The sequence below is a fragment of the Stenella coeruleoalba genome (assembly GCF_951394435.1).
Source record: "Stenella coeruleoalba genome assembly, chromosome: 14".
Lineage (NCBI taxonomy): Eukaryota > Metazoa > Chordata > Mammalia > Artiodactyla > Delphinidae > Stenella > Stenella coeruleoalba.
In genome coordinates, this window is record NC_137160.1 from 198843 (window position 1) to 225654 (window position 26812).

The window sequence follows — 26812 nt, forward strand, 5'->3', positions numbered from 1 at the left end:
ACCCTCACCTGGACCCTAAACCGTCCCCGTCCCCTAACCCTAACCCTAGCCCGAACCCTAACCCTAACCCTTCCCCGAAGCCTGACCCTCACCCGTGCCCTAATCCTAACCCGTACGCTAACACTAACCCGCGCCCTCACACTCACGCTCCCCTAAAGCGTTGCCGTACCCTCACCTGGACCCTAAACCGTCCCCGTCCCCTAACCGTAACCCTAGCCCGAACCCTAAACCTAACCCTTCCCCGAAGCCTGACCCTCACCCGTGCCCTAATCCTAACCCGTATGCTAACACTAACCTGCGCCCTCACACGCACGCTCCCCCTAAAGCGTAGCCGTACCCTCACCTGGACCCTAAAGCGTCCCCGTACCCTAACCCTAACCCTAGCCCGAACCCTAACCCTAAACCTTCCCCGAAGCCTGACCCTCACCCGTCCCCTAATCCTAACCCGTACGCTAACACTAACCCGCGTCCTCACACGCACGCTCCCCCTAAAGCGTTGCCGTACCCTCACCTGGACCCTAAACCGTCCCCGTCCCCTAACCCTAACCCTAGCCCGAAACCTAACCCTAACCCTTCCCCGAAGCCTGACCCTCACCCGTGCCCTAATCCTAACCCGTACGCTAACACTAACCCGCGCCCTCACACGCACGCTCCCCCTAAAGCGTTGCCGTACCCTCACCTGGACCCTAAACCGTCCCCGTCCCCTAACCCTAACCCTAGCCCGAACCCTAACCCTAACCCTTCCCCGAAGCCTGACCCTCACCCGTCCCCTAATCCTAACCCATACGCTAACACTAACCCGCGCCCTCACACGCACGCTCCCCCTAAAGCGTTGCCGTACCCTCACCTGGACCCTAAACCGTCCCCGTCCCCTAACCCTAACCCTAGCCCGAACCCTAACCCTAACCCTTCCCCGAAGCCTGTCCCTCACCCGTCCCCTAATCCTAACACGTACGCTAACACTAACCTGCGCCCTCACACGCACGCTCCCACTAAAGCGTTGCCGTACCCTCACCTGGACCCTAAACCGTCCCCGTCCCCTAACCCTAACCCTAGCCCGAACCCTAACCCTAACCCTTCCCCGAAGCCTGACCCTCACCCGTCCCCTAATCCTAACCCGTACGCTAACACTAACCCGCGCCCTCACACGCACGCCCCCCCTAAAGCGTTGCCGTACCCTCACCTGGACCCTAAACCGTCCCCGTCCCCTAACCCTAACCCTAGCCCGAACCCTAACCCTAACCCTTCCTCGAAGCCTGACCCTCACTCTTCCCCTAATCCTAACCCGTACGCTAACACTAACCCACGCCCTCACACGCACGCTCCCCCTAAAGCGTAGCCGTACCCTCACCTGGACCCTAAAGCGTCCCCGTACCCTAACCCTAACCCTAGCCCGAACCCTAACCCTAAACCTTCCCCGAAGCCTGACCCTCACCCGTCCCCTAATCCTAACCCTTACGCTAACACTAACCCGCGTCCTCACACGCACGCTCCCCCTAAAGCGTTGCCGTACCCTCACCTGGACCCTAAACCGTCCCCGTCCCCTAACCCTAACCCTAGCCCGAACCCTAACCCTAACCCTTCCCCGAAGCCTGACCCTCACCCGTCTCCTAATCCTAACCCGTTCGCTAACACTAACCCGCGCCCTTACACGCACGCTCCCCCTAAAGCGTTGCCGTACCCTCACCTGGACCCTAAACGTCCCCGTCCCCTAACCCTAACCCTAGCCCGAACCCTAACCCTAACCCTTCCCCGAAGCCTGACCCTCACCCGTCCCCTAATCCTAACCCGTACGCTAACACTAACCCGCGCCCTCACACGCACGCTCCCCCTAAAGCGTTGCCGTACCCTCACCTGGACCCTAAACCGTCCCCGTCCCCTAACCCTAACCCTAGCCCGAAGCCTAACCCTAACCCTTCCCCGAAGCCTGACCCTCACCCGTCCCCTAATCCTAACCCGTACGCTAACACTAACCCGCGCCCTCACACGCACGCTCCCCCTAAAGCGTTGCCGTACCCTCACCTGGACCCTAAACCGTCCCCGTCCCCTAACCCTAACCCTAGCCCGAACCCTAACCCTAACCCTTCCCCGAAGCCTGACCCTCACCCGTCCCCTAATCCTAACCCGTACGCTAACACTAACCCGCGCCCTCACACGCACGCTCCCCCTAAAGCGTTGCCGTACCCTCACCTGGACCCTAAACCGTCCCCGTCCCATAACCCTAACCCTAGCCGGAACCCTAACCCTAACCCTTCCCCGAAGCCTGACCCTCACCCGTCCCCTAATCCTAACCCGTACGCTAACACTAACCCGCGCCCTCACACGCACGCTCCCCCTAAAGCGTTGCCGTACCCTCACCTGGACCCTAAACCGTCCCCGTCCCCTAACCCTAACCCTAGCCCGAACCCTAACTCTAACCCTTCCCCGAAGCCTGACCCTCACCCGTCCCCTAACCCTAACCCGTACGCTAACACTAACCCGCGCCCTCACACGCACGCTCCCCCTAAAGCGTTGCCGTACCCTCACCTGGACCCTAAACCATCCCCGTCCCCTAAACCTAACCCTAGCCCGAACCCTAACCCTAAACCTTCCCCGAAGCCTGACCCTCACCCGTGCCCTAATCCTAACCTGTACGCTAACACTAACCCGCGCCCTCACACGCACGCTCCCCCTAAAGCGTTGCCGTACCCTCACCTGGACCCTAAACCGTCCCCGTCTCCTTACCCTAACCCTAGCCCGAACCCTAACCCTAACCCTTCCCCGAAGCTTGACCCTCACCCGTCCCCTAATCCTAACCCGTACGCTAACACTAACCAGCGCCCTCACACGCACGCTCCCCCTAAAGCGTTGCCGTACCCTCACCTGGACCCTAAACCGTCCCCGTCCCCTAACCCTAACCCTAGCCCGAACCCTAACCCTAACCCTTCCCCGAAGCCTGACCCTCACCCGTGCCCTAATCCTAACACGTACGCTAACACTAACCCGCGCCCTCACACGCACGCTCCCCCTAAAGCGTTGCCGTACCCTCACCTGGACCCTAAACCGTCCCCGTCCCCTAACACTAACCATAGCCCGAACCCTAACCCTAACCCTTCCCCGAAGCCTGACCCTCACCCGTGCCCTAATCCTAACCCGTACGCTAACACTAACCCGCGCCCTCACACGCACGCTCCCCCTAAAGCGTTGCCGTACCCTCACCTGGACCCTAAACCGTCCCCGTCCCCTAACCCTAACCCTAGCCCGAACCCTAACCCTAACCCTTCCCCGAAGCCTGACCCTCACCCGTCCCCTAATCCTAACCCGTACGCTAACACTAACCCGCGCCCTCACACGCACGCTCCCCCTAAAGCGTTGCCGTACCCTCACCTGGACCCTAAACCGTCCCCGTCCCCTAACCCTAACCCTAGCCGGAACCCTAACCCTAACCCTTCGCCGAAGCCTAACCCTCACCCGTCCCCTAATCCTAACCCGTACGCTAACACTAACCCGCGCCCTCACACGCACGCTCCCCCTAAAGCGTTGCCGTACCCTCACCTGGACCCTAAACCGTCCCCGTCCCCTAACCCTAACCCTAGCCCGAACCCTAACCCTAACCCTTCCCCGAAGCCTGACCCTCACCCGTCCCCTAATCCTAACCCGTACGCTAACACTAACCCGCGCCCTCACACGCACGCTCCCCCTAAAGCGTTGCCGTACCCTCACCTGGACCCTAAACCGTCCCCGTCCCCTAACCCTATCCCTAGCCCGAACACTAACCCTAACCCTTCCCCGAAGACTGACCCTCACCCGTCCCCTAATCCTAACCCGTACGCTAAAACTAACCCGCGCCCTCACACGCACGCTCCCCCTAAAGCGTTGCCGTACCCTCACCTGGACCCTAAACCGTCCCCATCCCCTAACCCTAACCCTAGCCCGAACCCTAACCCTAACCCTTCCCCGAAGCCTGACCCTCATCCGTCCCCTAATCCTAACCCGTACGCTAACACTAACCCGCGCCCTCACACGCACGCTCCCCCTAAAGCGTTGCCGTACCCTCACCTGGACCCTAAACCGTCCCCGTCCCCTAACCCTAACCCTAGCCCGAACCCTAACCCTAACCCTTCCCCGAAGCCTGACCCTCACCCGTCCCCTAACCCTAACCCGTACGCTAACACTAACCCGCGCCCTCACACGCACGCTCCCCCTAAAGCGTTGCCGTACCCTCACCTGGACCCTAAACCATCCCCGTCCCCTAAACCTAACCCTAGCCCGAACCCTAACCCTAACCCTTCCCCGAAGCCTGACCCTCACCCGTCCCCTAATCCTAACCCGTACGCTAACACTAACCCGCGCCCTCACACGCACGCTCCCCCTAAAGCGTTGCCGTACCCTCACCTGGACCCTAAACCGTCCCCGTCCCCTAACCCTAACCCTAGCCGGAACCCTAACCCTAACCCTTCGCCGAAGCCTAACCCTCACCCGTCCCCTAATCCTAACCCGTACGCTAACACTAACCCGCGCCCTCACACGCACGCTCCCCCTAAAGCGTTGCCGTACCCTCACCTGGACCCTAAACCGTCCCCGTCCCCTAACCCTAACCCTAGCCCGAACCCTAACCCTAACCCTTCCCCGAAGCCTGACCCTCACCCGTCCCCTAATCCTAACCCGTACGCTAACACTAACCCGCGCCCTCACACGCACGCTCCCCCTAAAGCGTTGCCGTACCCTCACCTGGACCCTAAACCGTCCCCGTCCCCTAACCCTATCCCTAGCCCGAACACTAACCCTAACCCTTCCCCGAAGACTGACCCTCACCCGTCCCCTAATCCTAACCCGTACGCTAAAACTAACCCGCGCCCTCACACGCACGCTCCCCCTAAAGCGTTGCCGTACCCTCACCTGGACCCTAAACCGTCCCCATCCCCTAACCCTAACCCTAGCCCGAACCCTAACCCTAACCCTTCCCCGAAGCCTGACCCTCATCCGTCCCCTAATCCTAACCCGTACGCTAACACTAACCCGCGCCCTCACACGCACGCTCCCCCTAAAGCGTTGCCGTACCCTCACCTGGACCCTAAACCGTCCCCGTCCCCTAACCCTAACCCTAGCCCGAACCCTAACCCTAACCCTTCCCCGAAGCCTGACCCTCACCCGTCCCCTAACCCTAACCCGTACGCTAACACTAACCCGCGCCCTCACACGCACGCTCCCCCTAAAGCGTTGCCGTACCCTCACCTGGACCCTAAACCATCCCCGTCCCCTAAACCTAACCCTAGCCCGAACCCTAACCCTAACCCTTCCCCGAAGCCTGACCCTCACCCGTCCCCTAATCCTAACCCGTACGCTAACACTAACCAGCGCCCTCACACGCACGCTCCCCCTAAAGCGTTGCCGTACCCTCACCTGGACCCTAAACCGTCCCCGTCCCCTAACCCTAATCCTAGCCCGAACCCTAACCCTAACCCTTCCCCGAAGCCTGACCCTCACCCGTGCCCTAATCCTAACACGTACGCTAACACTAACCCGCGCCCTCACACGCACGCTCCCCCTAAAGCGTTGCCGTACCCTCACCTGGACCCTAAACCGTCCCCGTCCCCTAACCCTAACCCTAGCCCGAACCCTAACCCTAACCCTTCCCCGAAGCCTGACCCTCACCCGTCCCCTAATCCTAACCCGTACGCGAACACTAACCCGCGCCCTCACACGCACGCTCCCCCTAAAGCGCTGCCGTACCCTCACCTGGACCCTAAACCGTCCCCGTCCCCTAACCCTAACCCTAGCCCGAACCCTAACCCTAACCCTTCCCCGAAGCCTGACCCTCACCCGTCCCCCAATCCTAACCCGTACGCTAACACTAACCCGCGCCCTCACACGCACGCTCCCACTAAAGCGTTGCCGTACCCTCACCTGGACCCTAAACCGTCCCCGTCCCCTAACCCTAACCCTAGCCCGAACCCTAACCCTAACCCTTCCCCGAAGCCTGACCCTCACCCGTCCCCCAATCCTAACCCGTACGCTAACACTAACCCGCGCCCTCACACGCACGCTCCCCCTAAAGCGTTGCCGTACCCTCACCTGGACCCTAAACCGTCCCCGTCCCCTAACCCTAACCCTAGCCCGAACCCTAACCCTAACCCTTCCCCGAAGCCTGACCCTCACCCGTGCCCTAATCCTAACACGTACGCTAACACTAACCCACGCCCTCACACGCACGGTCCCCCTAAAGCGTTGCCGTACCCTCACCTGGACCCTAAACCGTCCCCGTCCCCTAACCCTAACCCTAGCCCGAACCCTAACCCTAACCCTTCCCCGAAGCCTGACCCTCACCCGTCCCCTAATCCTAACCCGTACGCTAACACTAACCCGCGCCCTCACACGCACGCTCCCCCTAAAGCGTTGCCGTACCCTCACCTGGACCTTAAACCGTCCCCGTCCCCTAACCCTAACCCTAGCCCGAACCCTAACCCTAACCCTTCCCCGAAGCCTGACCCTCACCCGTCCCCTAATCCTAACTCGTACGCTAACACTAACCCACGCCCTCACACGCACACTCCTCCTAAAGCGTTGCCGTACCCTCACCTGGACCCTAAACCGTCCCCGTCCCCTAACCCTAACCCTAGCCCGAACCCTAACCCTAACCCTTCCCCGAAGCCTGACCCTCACCCGTCCCCTAATCCTAACCCGTACGCTAACACTAACCCGCGCCCTCAAACGCACGCTCCCCCTAAAGCGTTGCCGTACCCTCACCTGGACCCTAAACCGTCCCCGTCCCCTAACCCTAACCCTAGCCCAAACCCTAACCCTAACCCTTCCCCGAAGCCTGACCCTCACCCGTCCCCTAATCCTAACCCGTATGCTAACACTAACCCGCGCCCTCACACGCACGCTCCCCCTAAAGCGTTGCCGTACCCTCACCTGGACCTTAAACAGTCCCCGTCCCCTAACCCTAACCCTAGCCCGAACCCTAACCCTAACCCTTCCCCGAAGCCTGACACTCACCCGTCCCCTAATCCTAACCCGTACGCTAACACTAACCCGCGCCCTCACATGCACGCTCCCCCTAAAGCGTTGCCGTACCCTCACCTGGACCCTAAACCGTCCCCGTCCCCTAACCCTAACCCTAGCCCGAACCCTAACCCTAAACCTTCCCCGAAGCCTGACCCTCACCCGTCCCCTAATCCTAACCCGTACGCTAACACTAACCCGCGCCCTCACACGCACGCTCCCCCTAAAGCGTTGTCGTACCCTCACCTGGACCCTAAAACGTCCCCGTCCCCTAACCCTAACCCTAGCCCAAACCCTAACCCTAACCCTTCCCGAACCCTGACCCTCACCCGTCCCCTAATCCTAACCCGTACGCTATCACTAACCCGCGCCCTCACACGCACGCTCCCCCTAAAGCGTTGCCGTACCCTCACCTGGACCTTAAACCGTCCCCGTCCCCTAACCCTAACCCTAGCCCGAACCCTAACCCTAACCCTTCCCGGAAGCCTGACCCTCACCCGTCCCCTAATCCTAACCCGTACGCTAACACTAACCCGCGCCCTCACACGCACGCTCCCCCTAAAGCGTTGCCGTACCCTCACCTGGACCCTAAACCGTCCCCGTCCCCTAACCCTAACCCTAACCCGAACCCTAACCCTAACCCTTCCCCGAAGCCTGACCGTCACCCGTCACCTAATCCTAACCCGTACGCTAACACTAACCCGCGCCCTCACACGCACGCTCCCCCTAAAGCGTTGCCGTACCCTCACCTGGACCCTAAACCGTCCCCGTCCCCTAACCCTAACCCTAGCCCGAACCCTAACCCTAACACTTCCCCGAAGCCTGACCCTCACCCGTCCCCTAATCATAACCCGTACGCTAACACTAACCCGCGCCCTCACACGCACGCTACCCCTAAAGCGTTGCCATACCCTCACCTGGACCCTAAACCGTCCCCGTCCCCTAACCCTAACCCTAGCCCGAACCCTAACCCTAACCCTTCCCCGAAGCCTGACCCTCACCCGTCCCCTAATCCTAACTCGTACGCTAACACTAACACACGCCCTCACACGCACGCTCCCCCTAAAGCGTTGCCGTACCCTCACCTGGACCCTAAACCGTCCCCGTCCCCTAACCCTAACCCTAGCCCGAACCCTAACCCTAACCCTTCCCCGAAGCCTGACCCTCACCCGTCCCCTAATCCTAACCCGTACGCTAAAACTAACCCGCGCCCTCACACGCACGCTCCCCCTAAAGCGTTGCCGTACCCTCACCTGGACCCCAAACCGTCCCCGTCCGCTAACCCTAACCCTAGCCCGAACCCTAACCCTAACCCTTCCCCGAAGCCTGACCCTCACCCGTCCCCTAATCCTAACCCGTACGCTAACACTAACCCGCGCCCTCACACGCACGCTCCCCCTAAAGCGTTGCCGTACCCTCACCTGGACCCTAAACCGTCCCCGTCCCCTAACCCTAACCCTAGCCCGAACCCTAACCCTAACCCTTCCCCGAAGCCTGACCCTCACCCGTCCCCTAATCCTAACCCGTACGCTAACACTAACCCACGCCCTCACAAGCCCGCTCCCCCTAAAGCGTTGCCGTACCCTCACCTGGACCCTAAACCGTCCCCGTCCCCTAACCCTAACCCTAGCCCGAACCCTAACCCTAACCCTTCCCCGAAGCCTGACCCTCACCCGTCCCCTAATCCTAACCCGTACGCTAACACTAACCCGCGCCCTCACACGCACGCTCCCCCTAAAGCGTTGCCGTACCCTCACCTGGACCCTAAACCGTCCCCGTCCCCTAACCCCAACCCTAGCCCGAACCCTAACCCTAACACTTCCCCGAAGCCTGACCCTCACCCGTCCCCTAATCATAACCCGTACGCTAACACTAACCCGCGCCCTCACATGCACGCTCCCCCTAAAGCGTTGCCGTACCCTCACCTGGACCCTAAACCGTCCCCGTCCCCTAACCCTAACCCTAGCCCGAAGCCTAACCCTAACCCTTCCCCGAAGCCTGACCCTCACCCGTCCCCTAATCCTAACCCGTACGCTAACACTAACCCGCGCCCTCACACGCACGCTCCCCCTAAAGCGTTGCCGTACCCTCACCTGGACCTTAAACCGTCCCCGTCCCCTAACCCTAACCCTAGCCCGAATCCTAACCCTAACCCTTCCCCGAAACATGACCCTCACCCGTCCCCTAATCCTAACTCGTACGCTAACACTAACCCGCGCCCTCACACGCACGCTCCCCCTAAAGCGTTGCCGTACCCTCACCTGGACCCTAAACCGTCCCCGTCCCCTAACCCTAACCCTAGCCCGAACCCTAACCCTAACCCTTCCCCGAAGCCTGACCCTCACCCGTCCCCTAATCCTAACCCGTACGCTAACACTAACCCGCGCCCTCACACGCACGCTCCCCCTAAAGCGTTGCCGTACCCTCACCTGGACCCTAAACCGTCCCCGTCCCCTAACCCTAACCCTAGCCCGAACCCTAACCCTAACCCTTCCCCGAAGCCTGTCCCTCACCCCTGCCCTAATCCTAACCCGTACGCTAACACTAACCCGCGCCCTCACACGCACGCTTCCCCTAAAGCGTTGCCGTACCCTCACCTGGACCCTAAACCGTCCCCGTCCCCTAACCCTAACCCTAGCCCGAACCCTAACCCTAACCCTTCCCCGAAGCCTGACCCTCACCCGTCCCCTAATCCTAACCCGTACGCTAACACTAACCCGAGCCCTCACATGCACACTCCCCCTAAAGCGTTGCCGTACCCTCACCTGGACGCTAAACCGTCCCCGTCCCCTAACCCTAACCCTAGCCCGAACCCTAGCCCTAACCCTTCCCCGAAGCCTGACACTCACCCGTGCACTAATCCTAACACGTACGCTAACACTAACCCGCGCCCTCACACGCACGCTCCCCCTAAAGCGTTGCCGTACCCTCACCTGGACCCTAAACCGTCCCCGTCCCCTAACCCTAACCCTAGCCCGAACCCTAACCCTAACCCTTCCCCGAAGCCTGACCCTCACCCGTCCCCTAATCCTAACCCGTACGCTAACACTAACCCGTGCCCTCACACGCACGCTCCCCCTAAAGCGTTGCCGTACCCTCACCTGGACCCTAAACCGTCCCCGTCCCCTAACCCTAACCCTAGCCCGAACCCTAACCCTAACCCTTCCCCGAAGCCTGACCCTCACCCGTCCCATAATCCTAACCCGTACGCTAACACTAACTCGCGCCCTCACACGCACTCTCCCCCTAAAGCGTTGCCGTACCCTCACCTGGACCCTAAACCGTCCCCGTCCCCTAACCCTAACCCTAGCCCGAACCCTAACCCTAACCCTTCCCCGAAGCCTGACCCTCACCCGTCCCCTAATCCTAACCCGTACGCTAACACTAACCCGCGCCCTCACACGCACGCTCCCCCTAAAGCATTGCCGTACCCTCACCTGGACCCTAAACCGTCCCCATCCCCTAACCCTAACCCTAGCCCGAACCCTAAACCTAACCCTTCCCCTAAGCCTGACCCTCACCCGTCCCCTAATCCTAACCCGTACGCTAACACTAACCCACGCCCTCACACGCACGCTCCCCCTGAAGCGTTGCCGTACCCTCACCTGGACCCTAAACCGTCCCCGTCCCCTAACCCTATCCCTAGCCCGAACACTAACCCTAACCCTTCCCCGAAGCCTGACCCTCACCCGTCCCCTAATCCTAACCCGTACGCTAAAACTAACCCGCGCCCTCACACGCACGCTCCCCCTAAAGCGTTGCCGTACCCTCACCTGGACCCTAAACCGTCCCCATCCCCTAACCCTAACCCTAGCCCGAACCCTAACCCTAACCCTTCCCCGAAGCCTGACCCTCACCCGTCCCCTAATCCTAACCCGTACGCTAAAACTAACCCGCGCCCTCACACGCACGCTCCCCCTAAAGCGTTGCCGTACCCTCACCTGGACCCTAAACCGTCCCCATCCCCTAACCCTAACCCTAGCCCGAACCCTAACCCTAACCCTTCCCCGAAGCCTGACCCTCACCCGTCCCCTAATCCTAACCCGTACGCTAACACTAACCCGCGCCCTCACACGCACGCTCCCCCTAAAGCGTTGCCGTACCCTCACCTGGACCCTAAACCGTCCCCGTCCCCTAACCCTAACCCTCGCCCGAAGCCTAACCCTATCCCTTCCCCGAAGCCTGACCCTCACCCGTCCCCTAATCCTAACCCGTACGCTAACACTAACCCGCGCCCTCACATGCACGCTCCCCCTAAAGCGTTGCCGTACCCTCACCTGGACCGTAAACCGTCCCCGTGCCCTAACCCTAACCCTAGCCCGAAGCCTAACCCTAACCCTTCCCCGAAGCCTGACCCTCACCCGTCCCCTAATCCTAACCCGTACGCTAACACTAACACGCGCCCTCACACGCACGCTCCCCCTAAACCGTTGCCGTACCCTCACCTGGACCCTAAACCGTCCCCGTCCCCTAACCCTAACCCTAGCCCGAACCCTAACCCTAACCCTTCCCCGAAGCCTGACCCTCACCCGTCCCCTAATCCTAACCCGTACGCTAACACTAACCCGCGCCCGCACACGCACACTCTCCCTAAACCGTTGCTGTACCCTCACCTGGACCCTAAATCGTCCCCGTCCCCTAACCCTAACCCTAGCCCGAACCCTAACCCTAACCCTTCCCCGAAGCCTGACCCTCACCCGTCCCCTAATCCTAACCCGTACGCTAACATTAACCCGCGCCCTCACACGCACGCTCCCCCTAAAACATTGCCGTACCCTCACCTGGACCCTAAACCGTCCCCAAACCCTAAGCCTAACCCTAGCCCGAACCCTAACCCTAACCCTTCCCCGAAGCCTGACCTTCACACGTCCCCTAATCCTAATCCGTACGCTAACACTAATCCGCGCCCTCACACGCACGCTCCCCCTAAAGCGTTGCCGTACCCTCACCTGGACCCTAAACCGTCCCCGTCCCCTAACCCTAACCCTAGCCCGAACCCTAACCCTAACCCTTCCCCGAAGCCTGACCCTCACCCGTCCCCTAATCCTAACCCGTACGCTAACACCCACCCACGCCCTCACACGCACGCTCCCCCTAAAGCGTTGCCGTACCCTCACCTGGACCCTAAACCGTCCCCATCCCCTAACCCTAACCCTAGCCCGAACCCTAACCCTAACCCTTCCCCGAAGCCTGACCCTCACCCGTCCCCTAATCCTAACCCGTACGCTAACACTAACCCGTGCCCTCACACGCACGCTCCCCCTAAAGCGTTGCCGTACCCTCACCTGGACCCTAAACCGTCCCCGTCCCCTAACCCTAACCCTAGCCCGAACCCTAACCCTAACCCTTCCCCGAAGCCTGACCCTCACCCGTGCCCTAATCCTAACCCGTACGCTAACACTAACCCGCGCCCTCACACGCACGCTCCCCCTAAAGCGTTGCCGTACCCTCACCTGGACCCTAAACCGTCCCCGTCCCCTAACCCTAACCCTAGCCCGAACCCTAACCCTAACCCTTCCCCGAAGCCTGACTCTCACCCGTCCCCTAATCCTAACCCGTACGCTAACACTAACCCGCGCCCTCACACGCACACTCTCCCTAAAGCGTTGCCGTACCCTAACCTGGACCCTAAACCGTCCCTGTCCCCTAACCCTAACCCTAGCCCGAACCCTAACCCTAACCCTTCCCCGAAGCCTGACCCTCACCCGTGCCCTAATCCTAACCCGTACGCTAACACTAACCCGCGCCCTCACACGCACGCTCCCCCTAAAGCGTTGCCGTACCCTCACCTGGACCCTAAACCGTCCCCCTCCCTTAACCCTAAGCCTAGCCCGACCCTAACCCTAACCCTTCCCCGAAGCCTGACCCTCACTCGTGCCCTAATCCTAACCCGTACGCTTACACTAACCCGCGCCCTCACACGCACGCTCCCCCTAAAGCGTTGCCGTACCCTCACCTGGACCCTAAACCGTCCCCGTCCCCTAACCCTAACCCTAGCCCGAACCCTAACCCTAACCCTTCCCCGAAGCCTGACCCTCACCCGTCCCCTAATCCTAACCCGTACGCTAACACTAACCCGCGCCCTCACACGCACACTCTCCCTAAAGCGTTGCCGTACCCTCACCTGGACCCTAAACCGTCCCCGTCCCCTAACCCTAACCCTAGCCCGAAGCCTAACCCTAACCCTTCCCCGAAGCCTGACCCTCACCCGTCCCCTAATCCTAACCCGTACGCTAACACCCACCCACGTCCTTAAACGCACGCTCCCCCTAAAGCGTTGCCATACCCTCACCTGGACCCTAAACCGTCCCCGTCCCCTAACCCTAACCCTAGCCCGAACCCTAACCCTAACCCTTCCCCGAAGCCTGACCCTCACCCGTCCCCTAATCCTAACCCGTACGCTAACACCCACCCACGCCCTCACACGCACGCTCCCCCTAAAGCATTGCCGTACCCTCACCTGGACCCTAAACCGTCCCCGTCCCCTAACCCTAACCCTAGCCCGAACCCTAACCCTAACCCTTCCCCGAAGCCTGACCCTCACCCGTCCCCTAATCCTAACCCGTACGCTAACACCCACCCGCGCCCCCACACGCACGCTCCCCCTAAAGCGTTACCGTACCCTCACCTGGACCCTAAACCGTCCCCGTCCCCTAACCCTAACCCTAGCCCGAACCCTAACCCTAACCCTTCCCCGAAGCCTGACCCTCACCCGTCCTCTAATCCTAACCCGTACGCTAACATTAACCCGCGCCCTCACACGCACGCTCCCCCTAAAACATTGCCGTACCCTCACCTGGACCATAAACCGTCCCCAAAACCTAAGCCTAACCCTAGCCCGAACCCTAACCCTAACCCTTCCCCGAAGCCTGACCTTCACACGTCCCCTAATCCTAACCCGTACGCTAACACTAACCCGCGCCCTCACATGCACGCTCCCCCTAAAGCGTTGCCGTACCCTCACCTGGACCCTAAACCGTCCCCGTCCCCTAACCCTAACCCTAGCCCGAACCCTAACCCTAACCCTTCCCCGAAGCCTGACCCTCACCCGTCCCCTAATCCTAACCCGTAGGCTAACACCCACCCACGCCCTCACACGCACGCTCCCCCTAAAGCGTTGCCGTACCCTCACCTGGACCCTAAACCGTCCCCGTCCCCTAACCCTAAACCTAGCCCGAACCCTAACCCTAACCCTTCCCCGAAGCCTGACCCTCACCCGTCCCCTAATCCTAACCCGTACGCTAACACTAACCCGCGCCCTCACACGCACGCTCCCCCTAAAGCGTTGCCGTACCCTCACCTGGACCCTAAACCGTCCCCGTCCCCTAACCCTAACCCTAGCCCGAACCCTAACCCTAACCCTTCCCCGAAGCCTGACCCTCACCCGTGCCCTAATCCTAACCCGTACGCTAACACTAACCCGCGCCCTCACACGCACGCTCCCCCTAAAGCGTTGCCGTACCCTCACCTGGACCCTAAACCGTCCCCGTCCCCTAACCCTAACCCTAGCCCGAACCCTAACCCTAACCCTTCCCCGAAGCCTGACCCTCACCCGTGCCCTAATCCTAACCCGTACGCTAACACTAACCCGCGCCCTCACACGCACGCTCCCCCTAAAGCGTTGCCGTACCCTCACCTGGACCCTAAACCGTCCCCGTCCCCTAACCCTAACCCTAGCCCGAACCCTAACCCTAACCCTTCCCCGAAGCCTGACTCTCACCCGTCCCCTAATCCTAACCCGTACGCTAACACTAACCCGCGCCCTCACACGCACACTCTCCCTAAAGCGTTGCCGTACCCTAACCTGGACCCTAAACCGTCCCCGTCCCCTAACCCTAACCCTAGCCCGAACCCTAACCCTAACCCTTCCCCGAAGCCTGACCCTCACCCGTGCCCTAATCCTAACCCGTACGCTAACACTAACCCGCGCCCTCACACGCACGCTCCCCCTAAAGCGTTGCCGTACCCTCACCTGGACCCTAAACCGTCCCCCTCCCTTAACCCTAAGCCTAGCCCGACCCTAACCCTAACCCTTCCCCGAAGCCTGACCCTCACCCGTGCCCTAATCCTAACCCGTACGCTTACACTAACCCGCGCCCTCACACGCACGCTCCCCCTAAAGCGTTGCCGTACCCTCACCTGGACCCTAAACCGTCCCCGTCCCCTAACCCTAACCCTAGCCCGAACCCTAACCCTAACCCTTCCCCGAAGCCTGACCCTCACCCGTCCCCTAATCCTAACCCGTACGCTAACACTAACCCGCGCCCTCACACGCACACTCTCCCTAAAGCGTTGCCGTACCCTCACCTGGACCCTAAACCGTCCCCGTCCCCTAACCCTAACCCTAGCCCGAAGCCTAACCCTAACCCTTCCCCGAAGCCTGACCCTCACCCGTCCCCTAATCCTAACCCGTACGCTAACACCCACCCACGTCCTTAAACGCACGCTCCCCCTAAAGCGTTGCCATACCCTCACCTGGACCCTAAACCGTCCCCGTCCCCTAACCCTAACCCTAGCCCGAACCCTAACCCTAACCCTTCCCCGAAGCCTGACCCTCACCCGTCCCCTAATCCTAACCCGTACGCTAACACCCACCCACGCCCTCACACGCACGCTCCCCCTAAAGCATTGCCGTACCCTCACCTGGACCCTAAACCGTCCCCGTCCCCTAACCCTAACCCTAGCCCGAACCCTAACCCTAACCCTTCCCCGAAGCCTGACCCTCACCCGTCCCCTAATCCTAACCCGTACGCTAACACTAACCCGCGCCCTCACACGCACGCTCCCCCTAAAGCGTTGCCGTACCCTCACCTGGACCCTAAACCGTCCCCGTCCCCTAACCCTAACCCTAGCCCAAACCCTAACCCTAACTCTTCCCCGAAGCCTGACCCTCACCCGTCCCCTAATCCTAACCCGTACGCTAACACCCACCCGCGCCCCCACACGCACGCTCCCCCTAAAGCGTTACCGTACCCTCACCTGGACCCTAAACCGTCCCCGTCCCCTAACCCTAACCCTAGCCCGAACCCTAACCCTAACCCTTCCCCGAAGCCTGACCCTCACCCGTCCTCTAATCCTAACCCGTACGCTAACATTAACCCGCGCCCTCACACGCACGCTCCCCCTAAAACATTGCCGTACCCTCACCTGGACCATAAACCGTCCCCAAAACCTAAGCCTAACCCTAGCCCGAACCCTAACCCTAACCCTTCCCCGAAGCCTGACCTTCACACGTCCCCTAATCCTAACCCGTACGCTAACACTAACCCGCGCCCTCACATGCACGCTCCCCCTAAAGCGTTGCCGTACCCTCACCTGGACCCTAAACCGTCCCCGTCCCCTAACCCTAACCCTAGCCCGAACCCTAACCCTAACCCTTCCCCGAAGCCTGACCCTCACCCGTCCCCTAATCCTAACCCGTACGCTAACACCCACCCACGCCCTCACACGCACGCTCCCCCTAAAGCGTTGCCGTACCCTCACCTGGACCCTAAACCGTCCCCGTCCCCTAACCCTAACCCTAGCCCGAACCCTAACCCTAACCCTTCCCCGAAGCCTGACCCTCACCCGTCCCCTAATCCTAACCCGTACGCTAACACTAACCCGCGCCCTCACACGCACGCTCCCCCTAAAGCGTTGCCGTACCCTCACCTGGACCCTAAACCGTCCCCGTCCCCTAACCCTAACCCTAGCCCGAACCCTAACCCTAACCCTTCCCCGAAGCCTGACCCTCACCCGTGCCCTAATCCTAACCCGTACGCTAACACTAACCCGCGCCCTCACACGCACGCTCCCCCTAAAGCGTTGCCGTACCCTCACCTGGACCCTAAACCGTCCCCGTCCCCTAACCCTAACCCTAGCCCGAACCCTAACCCTAACCCTTCCCCGAAGCCTGACCCTCACCCGTGCCCTAATCCTAACCCGTACGCTAACACTAACCCGCGCCCTCACACGCACGCTCCCCCTAAAGCGTTGCCGTACCCTCACCTGTACCCTAAACCGTCCCCGTCCCCTAACCCTAACCCTAGCCCGAACCCTAACCCTAACACTTCTCCGAAGCCTGACCCTCACCCGTCCCCTAATCCTAACCCGTACGCTAACACTAACCCGCGCCCTCACACGCACACTCTCCCTAAAGCGTTGCCGTACCCTCACCTGGACCCTAAACCGTCCCCGTCCCCTAACCCTAACCCTAGCCCGAAGCCTAATCCTAACCCTTCCCCGAAGCCTGACCCTCACCCGTGCCCTAATCCTAACCCGTACGCTAACACTAACCCGCGCCCTCACACGCACGCTCCCCCTAAAGCGTTGCCCTACCCTCACCTGGACCCTAAACCGTCCCCGTCCCCTAACCCTAACCCTAGCCCGAAGCCTAACCCTAACCCTTCCCCGAAGCCTGACCCTCACCCGTCCCCTAATCCTAACCCGTACGCTAACACCCACCCACGTCCTTAAATGCACGCTCCCCCTAAAGCGTTGCCATACCCTCACCTGGACCCTAAACCGTCCCCGTCCCCTAACCCTAACCCTAGCCCGAACCCTAACCCTAACCCTTCCCCGAAGCCTGACCCTCACCCGTCCCCTAATCCTAACCCGTACGCTAACACCCACCCACGCCCTCACACGCACGCTCCCCCTAAAGCATTGCCGTACCCTCACCTGGACCCTAAACCGTCCCCGTCCCCTACCCCTAACCCTAGCCCGAACCCTAACCCTAACCCTAACCCTTCCCCGAAGCCTGACCCTCACCCGTCCCCTAATCCTAACCCGTACGCTAACACTAACCCGCGCCCTCACACGCACGCTCCCCCTAAAGCGTTGCCGTACCCTCACCTGGACCCTAAACCGTCCCCGTCCCCTAACCCTAACCCTAGCCCGAACCCTAACCCTAACCCTTCCCCGAAGCCTGACCCTCACCCGTCCCCTAATCCTAACCCGTACGCTAACACTAACCCGCGCCCTCACACGCACGCTCCCCCTAAAGCGTTGCCGTACCCTCACCTGGACCCTAAACCGTCCCCGTCCCCTAACCCTAACCCTAGCCCGAACCCTAACCCTAACCCTTCCCCGAAGCCTGACCCTCACCCGTCCCCTAATCCTAACCCGTACGCTAACACTAACCCGCGCCCTCACACGCACGCTCCCCCTAAAGCGTTGCCGTACCCTCACCTGGACCCTAAACCGTCCCCGTCCCCTAACCCTAACCCTAGCCCGAAGCCTAACCCTAACCCTTCCCCGAAGCCTGACCCTCACCCGTCCCCTAATCCTAACCCGTACGCTAACATTAACCCGCGCCCTCACACGCACGCTCCCCCTGAAACATTGCCGTACCCTCACCTGGACCCTAAACTGTCCCCAAACCCTAAGCCTAACCCTAGCCCGAACCCTAACCCTAACCCTTCCCCGAAGCCTGACCTTCACCCGTCCCCTAATCCTAACCCGTACGCTAACACTAACCCGCGCCCTCACACGCACGCTCCCCCTAAAGCGTTGCCGTACCCTCACCTGGACCCTAAACCGTCCCCGTCCCCTAACCCTAACCCTAGCCCGAACCCTAACCCTAACCCTTCCCCGAAGCCTGACCCTCACCCGTCCCCTAATCCTAACCCGTACGCTAACACCCACCCACGCCCTCACACGCACGCTCCCCCTAAAGCGTTGCCGTACTCTCACCTGGACCCTAAACCGTCCCCGTCCCCTAACCCTAACCCTAGCCCGAACCATAACCCTAACCCTTCCCCGAAGCCTGACCCTCACCCGTCCCGTAATCCTAACCCGTACGCTAACACTAACCCGCGCCCTCACACGCACGCTCCCCCTAAAGCGTTGCCGTACCCTCACCTGGACCCTAAACCGTCCCCGTCCCCTAACCCTAACCCTAGCCCGAACCCTAACCCTAACCCTTCCCCGAAGCCTGACCCTCACCCGTGCCCTAATCCTAACCCGTACGCTAACACTAACCCGCGCCCTCACACGCACGCTCCCCCTAAAGCGTTGCCGTACCCTCACCTGGACCCTAAACCGTCCCCGTCCCCTAACCCTAACCCTAGCCCGAACCCTAACCCTAACCCTTCCCCGAAGCCTGACCCTCACCCGTCCCCTAATCCTAACCCGTACGCTAACAATAACCCGCGCCCTCACACGCACACTCTCCCTAAAGCGTTGCCGTACCCTAACCTGGACCCTAAACCGTCCCCGTCCCCTAACCCTAACCCTAGCCCGAACCCTAACCCTAACTCTTCCCCGAAGCCTGACCCTCACCCGTGCCCTAATCCTAACCCGTACGCTAACACTAACCCGCGCCCTCACACGCACGCTCCCCCTAAAGCGTTGCCGTACCCTCACCTGGACCCTAAACCGTCCCCGTCCCCTAACCCCAACCCTAGCCCGAACCCTAACCCTAACACTTCCCCGAAGCCTGACCCTCACCCGTCCCCTAATCATAACCCGTACGCTAACACTAACCCGCGCCCTCACACGCACGCTCCCCCTAAAGCGTTGCCGTACCCTCACCTGGACCCTAAACCGTCCCCGTCCCCTAACCCTAACCCTAGCCCGAACCCTAACCCTAACCCTTCCCCGAAGCCTGACCCTCACCCGTCCCCTAATCCTAACCCGTACGCTAACACTAACCTGCGCCCTCACACGCACGCTCCCTCTAAAGCGTTGCCGTACCCTCACCTGGACCCTAAACCGTCCCCGTCCCCTAACCCTAACCCTAGCCCGAACCCTAACCCTAACCCTTCCCCGAAGCCTGACCCTCACCCGTCTCCTAATCCTAACCCGTACGCTAACACTAACCCGCGCCCTTACACGCACGCTCCCCCTAAAGCGTTGCCGTACCCTCACCTGGACCCTAAACCGTCCCCGTCCCTTAACCCTAACCCTAGCCCGAACCCTAACCCTAACCCTTCCCCGAAGCCTGACCCTCACCCGTCCCCTAATCCTAACCCGTACGCTAACACTAACCCGCGCCCTCACACGCACGCTCCCCCTAAAGCGTTGCCGTACCCTCACCTGGACCCTAAACCGTCCCCGTCCCCTAACCCTAACCCTAGCCCGAACCCTAACCCTAACCCTTCCCCGAAGCCTGACCCTCACCCGTCCCCTAATCCTAACCCGTACGCTAACACTAACTCGCGCCCTCACACGCACTCTCCCCCTAAAGCGTTGCCGTACCCTCACCTGGACCCTAAACCGTCCCCGTCCCCTAACCCTAACCCTAGCCCGAACCCTAACCCTAACCCTTCCCCGAAGCCTGACCCTCACCCGTCCCCTAATCCTAACCCGTACGCTAACACTAACCCGCGCCCTCACACGCACGCTCCCCCTAAAGCATTGCCGTACCCTCACCTGGACCCTAAACCGTCCCCATCCCCTAACCCTAACCCTAGCCCGAACCCTAAACCTAACCCTTCCCCTAAGCCTGACCCTCACCCTTCCCCTAATCCTAACCCGTACGCTAACACTAACTCACGCCCTCACACGCACGCTCCCCCTGAAGCGTTGCCGTACCCTCACCTGGACCCTAAACCGTCCCCGTCCCCTAACCCTATCCCTAGCCCGAACACTAACCCTAACCCTTCCCCGAAGCCTGACCCTCACCCGTCCCCTAATCCTAACCCGTACGCTAAAACTAACCCGCGCCCTCACACGCACGCTCCCCCTAAAGCGTTGCCGTACCCTCACCTGGACCCTAAACCGTCCCCATCCCCTAACCCTAACCCTAGCCCGAACCCTAACCCTAACCCTTCCCCGAAGCCTGACCCTCACCCGTCCCCTAATCCTAACCCGTACGCTAAAACTAACCCGCGCCCTCACACGCACGCTCCCCCTAAAGCGTTGCCGTACCCTCACCTGGACCCTAAACCGTCCCCATCCCCTAACCCTAACCCTAGCCCGAACCCTAACCCTAACCCTTCCCCGAAGCCTGACCCTCACCCGTCCCCTAATCCTAACCCGTACGCTAACACTAACCCGCGCCCTCACACGCACGCTCCCCCTAAAGCGTTGCCGTACCCTCACCTGGACCCTAAACCGTCCCCGTCCCCTAACCCTAACCCTCGCCCGAAGCCTAACCCTATCCCTTCCCCGAAGCCTGACCCTCACCCGTCCCCTAATCCTAACCCGTACGCTAACACTAACCCGCGCCCTCACATGCACGCTCCCCCTAAAGCGTTGCCGTACCCTCACCTGGACCGTAAACCGTCCCCGTGCCCTAACCCTAACCCTAGCCCGAAGCCTAACCCTAACCCTTCCCCGAAGCCTGACCCTCACCCGTCCCCTAATCCTAACCCGTACGCTAACACTAACACGCGCCCTCACACGCACGCTCCCCCTAAACCGTTGCCGTACCCTCACCTGGACCCTAAACCGTCCCCGTCCCCTAACCCTAACCCTAGCCCGAACCCTAACCCTAACCCTTCCCCGAAGCCTGACCCTCACCCGTCCCCTAATCCTAACCCGTACGCTAACACTAACCCGCGCCCGCACACGCACACTCTCCCTAAACCGTTGCTGTACCCTCACCTGGACCCTAAATCGTCCCCGTCCCCTAACCCTAACCCTAGCCCGAACCCTAACCCTAACCCTTCCCCGAAGCCTGACCCTCACCCGTCCCCTAATCCTAACCCGTACGCTAACATTAACCCGCGCCCTCACACGCACGCTCCCCCTAAAACATTGCCGTACCCTCACCTGGACCCTAAACCGTCCCCAAACCCTAAGCCTAACCCTAGCCCGAACCCTAACCCTAACCCTTCCCCGAAGCCTGACCTTCACACGTCCCCTAATCCTAATCCGTACGCTAACACTAATCCGCGCCCTCACACGCACGCTCCCCCTAAAGCGTTGCCGTACCCTCACCTGGACCCTAAACCGTCCCCGTCCCCTAACCCTAACCCTAGCCCGAACCCTAACCCTAACCCTTCCCCGAAGCCTGACCCTCACCCGTCCCCTAATCCTAACCCGTACGCTAACACCCACCCACGCCCTCACACGCACGCTCCCCCTAAAGCGTTGCCGTACCCTCACCTGGATCCTAAACCGTCCCCATCCCCTAACCCTAACCCTAGCCCGAACCCTAACCCTAACCCTTCCCCGAAGCCTGACCCTCACCCGTCCCCTAATCCTAACCCGTACGCTAACACTAACCCGTGCCCTCACACGCACGCTCCCCCTAAAGCGTTGCCGTACCCTCACCTGGACCCTAAACCGTCCCCGTCCCCTAACCCTAACCCTAGCCCGAACCCTAACCCTAACCCTTCCCCGAAGCCTGACCCTCACCCGTCCCCTAATCCTAACACGTACGCTAACACTAACCCGCGCCCTCACACGCACGCTCCCCCTAAAGCGTTGCCGTACCCTCACCTGGACCCTAAACCGTCCCCGTCCCCTAACCCTAACCCTAGCCCGAACCCTAACCCTAACCCTTCCCCGAAGCCTGACTCTCACCCGTCCCCTAATCCTAACCCGTACGCTAACACTAACCCGCGCCCTCACACGCACACTCTCCCTAAAGCGTTGCCGTACCCTAACCTGGACCCTAAACCGTCCCCGTCCCCTAACCCTAACCCTAGCCCGAACCCTAACCCTAACCCTTCCCCGAAGCCTGACCCTCACCCGTGCCCTAATCCTAACCCGTACGCTAACACTAACCCGCGCCCTCACACGCACGCTCCCCCTAAAGCGTTGCCGTACCCTCACCTGGACCCTAAACCGTCCCCCTCCCTTAACCCTAAGCCTAGCCCGACCCTAACCCTAACCCTTCCCCGAAGCCTGACCCTCACCCGTGCCCTAATCCTAACCCGTACGCTTACACTAACCCGCGCCCTCACACGCACGCTCCCCCTAAAGCGTTGCCGTACCCTCACCTGGACCCTAAACCGTCCCCGTCCCCTAACCCTAACCCTAGCCCGAACCCTAACCCTAACCCTTCCCCGAAGCCTGACCCTCACCCGTCCCCTAATCCTAACCCGTACGCTAACACTAACCCGCGCCCTCACACGCACACTCTCCCTAAAGCGTTGCCGTACCCTCACCTGGACCCTAAACCGTCCCCGTCCCCTAACCCTAACCCTAGCCCGAAGCCTAACCCTAACCCTTCCCCGAAGCCTGACCCTCACCCGTCCCCTAATCCTAACCCGTACGCTAACACCCACCCACGTCCTTAAACGCACGCTCCCCCTAAAGCGTTGCCATACCCTCACCTGGACCCTAAACCGTCCCCGTCCCCTAACCCTAACCCTAGCCCGAACCCTAACCCTAACCCTTCCCCGAAGCCTGACCCTCACCCGTCCCCTAATCCTAACCCGTACGCTAACACCCACCCACGCCCTCACACGCACGCTCCCCCTAAAGCATTGCCGTACCCTCACCTGGACCCTAAACCGTCCCCGTCCCCTACCCCTAACCCTAGCCCGAACCCTAACCCTAACCCTTCCCCGAAGCCTGACCCTCACCCGTCCCCTAATCCTAACCCGTACGCTAACACTAACCCGCGCCCTCACACGCACGCTCCCCCTAAAGCGTTGCCGTACCCTCACCTGGACCCTAAACCGTCCCCGTCCCCTAACCCTAACCCTAGCCCGAACCCTAACCCTAACCCTTCCCCGAAGCCTGACCCTCACCTGTCCCCTAATCCTAACCCGTACGCTAACACTAACCCGCGCCCTCACACGCACGCTCCCCCTAAAGCGTTGCCGTACCCTCACCTGGACCCTAAACCGTCCCCGTCCCCTAACCCTAACCCTAGCCCGAACCCTAACCCTAACCCTTCCCCGAAGCCTGACCCTCACCCGTCCCCTAATCCTAACCCGTACGCTAACACTAACCCGCGCCCTCACACGCACGCTCCCCCTAAAGCGTTGCCGTACCCTCACCTGGACCCTAAACCGTCCCCGTCCCCTAACCCTAACCCTAGCCCGAAGCCTAACCCTAACCCTTCCCCGAAGCCTGACCCTCACCCGTCCCCTAATCCTAACCCGTACGCTAACATTAACCCGCGCCCTCACACGCACGCTCCCCCTGAAACATTGCCGTACCCTCACCTGGACCCTAAACCGTCCCCAAACCCTAAGCCTAACCCTAGCCCGAACCCTAACCCTAACCCTTCCCCGAAGCCTGACCTTCACACGTCCCCTAATCCTAACCCGTACGCTAACACTAACCCGCGCCCTCACACGCACGCTCCCCCTAAAGCGTTGCCGTACCCTCACCTGGACCCTAAACCGTCCCCGTCCCCTAACCCTAACCCTAGCCCGAACCCTAACCCTAACCCTTCCCCGAAGCCTGACCCTCACCCGTCCCCTAATCCTAACCCGTACGCTAACACCCACCCACGCCCTCACACGCACGCTCCCCCTAAAGCGTTGCCGTACTCTCACCTGGACCCTAAACCGTCCCCGTCCCCTAACCCTAACCCTAGCCCGAACCATAACCCTAACACTTCCCCGAAGCCTGACCCTCACCCGTCCCCTAATCCTAACCCGTACGCTAACACTAACCCGCGCCCTCACACGCACGCTCCCCCTAAAGCGTTGCCGTACCCTCACCTGGACCTTAAACCGTCCCCGTCCCCTAACCCTAACCCTAGCCCGAACCCTAACCCTAACCCTTCCCCGAAGCCTGACCCTCACCCGTGCCCTAATCCTAACCCGTACGCTAACACTAACCCGCGCCCTCACACGCACGCTCCCCCTAAAGCGTTGCCGTACCCTCACCTGGACCCTAAACCGTCCCCGTCCCCTAACCCTAACCCTAGCCCGAACCCTAACCCTAACCCTTCCCCGAAGCCTGACCCTCACCCGTCCCCTAATCCTAACCCGTACGCTAACAATAACCCGCGCCCTCACACGCACACTCTCCCTAAAGCGTTGCCGTACCCTAACCTGGACCCTAAACCGTCCCCGTCCCCTAACCCTAACCCTAGCCCGAACCCTAACCCTAACTCTTCCCCGAAGCCTGACCCTCACCCGTGCCCTAATCCTAACCCGTACGCTAACACTAACCCGCGCCCTCACACGCACGCTCCCCCTAAAGCGTTGCCGTACCCTCACCTGGACCCTAAACCGTCCCCGTCCCCTAACCCTAACCCTAGCCCGAAGCCTAACCCTAACCCTTCCCCGAAGCCTGACCCTCACCCGTCCCCTAATCGTAACCCGTACGCTAACACTAACCCGCGCCCTCACACGCACGCTCCCCCTAAAGCGTTGCCGTACCCTCACCTGGACCCTAAACCGTCCCCGTCCCCTAACCCTAACCCTAGCCCGAACACTAACCCTAACCCTTCCCCGAAGCCTGACCCTCACCCGTCCCCTAATCCTAACCCGTACGCTAACACTAACCCGCGCCCTCACACGCACATTCTCCCTAAAGCGTTGCCGTACCCTCACCTGGACCCTAAACCGTCCCCGTCCCCTAACCCTAACCCTAGCCCGAACCCTAACCCTAACCCTTCCCCGAAGCCTGACCCTCACCCGTCCCCTAATCCTAACCCATACGCTAACACTAACCCGCGCCCTCACACGTACGCTCCCCCTAAAGCGTTGCCGTACCCTCACCTGGACCCTAAACCGTCCCCCTCCCTTAACCCTAAGCCTAGCCCGACCCTAACCCTAACCCTTCCCCGAAGCCTGACCCTCACCCGTGCCCTAATCCTAACCCGTACGCTAACACTAACCCGCGCCCTCACACGCACGCTCCCCCTAAAGCGTTGCCGTACCCTCACCTGGACCCTAAACCGTCCCCGTCCCCTAACCCTAACCCTAGCCCGAACCCTAACCCTAACCCTTCCCCGAAGCCTGACCCTCACCCGTCCCCTAATCCTAACCCGTACGCTAACACTAACCCGCGCTCTCACACGCACACTCTCCCTAAAGCGTTGCCGTACCCTCACCTGGACCCTAAACCGTCCCCGTCCCCTAACCCTAACCCTAGCCCGAAGCCTAATCCTAACCCTTCCCCGAAGCCTGACCCTCACCCGTGCCCTAATCCTAACCCGTACGCTAACACTAACCCGCGCCCTCACACGCACGCTCCCCCTAAAGCGTTGCCGTACCCTCACCTGGACCCTAAACCGTCCCCGTCCCCTAACCCTAACCCTAGCCCGAAGCCTAACCCTAACCCTTCCCCGAAGCCTGACCCTCACCCGTCCCCTAATCCTAACTCGTACGCTAACACCCACCCACGTCCTTAAACGCACGCTCCCCCTAAAGCGTTGTCATACCCTCACCTGGACCCTAAACCGTCCCCGTCCCCTAACCCTAACCCTAGCCCGAACCCTAACCCTAACCCTTCCCCGAAGCCTGACCCTCACCCGTCCCCTAATCCTAACCCGTACGCTAACACCCACCCACGCCCTCACACGCACGCTCCCCCTAAAGCATTGCCGTACCCTCACCTGGACCCTAAACCGTCCCCGTCCCCTAACCCTAACCCTAGCCCGAACCCTAACCCTAACCCTTCCCCGAAGCCTGACCCTCACCCGTCCCCTAATCCTAACCCGTACGCTAACACTAACCCACGCCCTCACACGCACACTCTCCCTAAAGCGTTGCCGTACCCTCACCTGGACCCTAAACCGTCCCCGTCCCCTAACCCTAACCCTAGCCCGAACCCTAACCCTAACCCTTCCCCGAAGCCTGACCCTCACACGTCCCCTAATCCTAACCCGTACGCTAACACTAACCCGCGCCCTCACACGCACGCTCCCCCTAAAGCGTTGCCGTACCCTCACCTGGACCCTAAACCGTCCCCGTCCCCTAACCCTAACCCTAGCCCGAAGCCTAACCCTAACCCTTCCCCGAAGCCTGATCCTCACCCGTCCCCT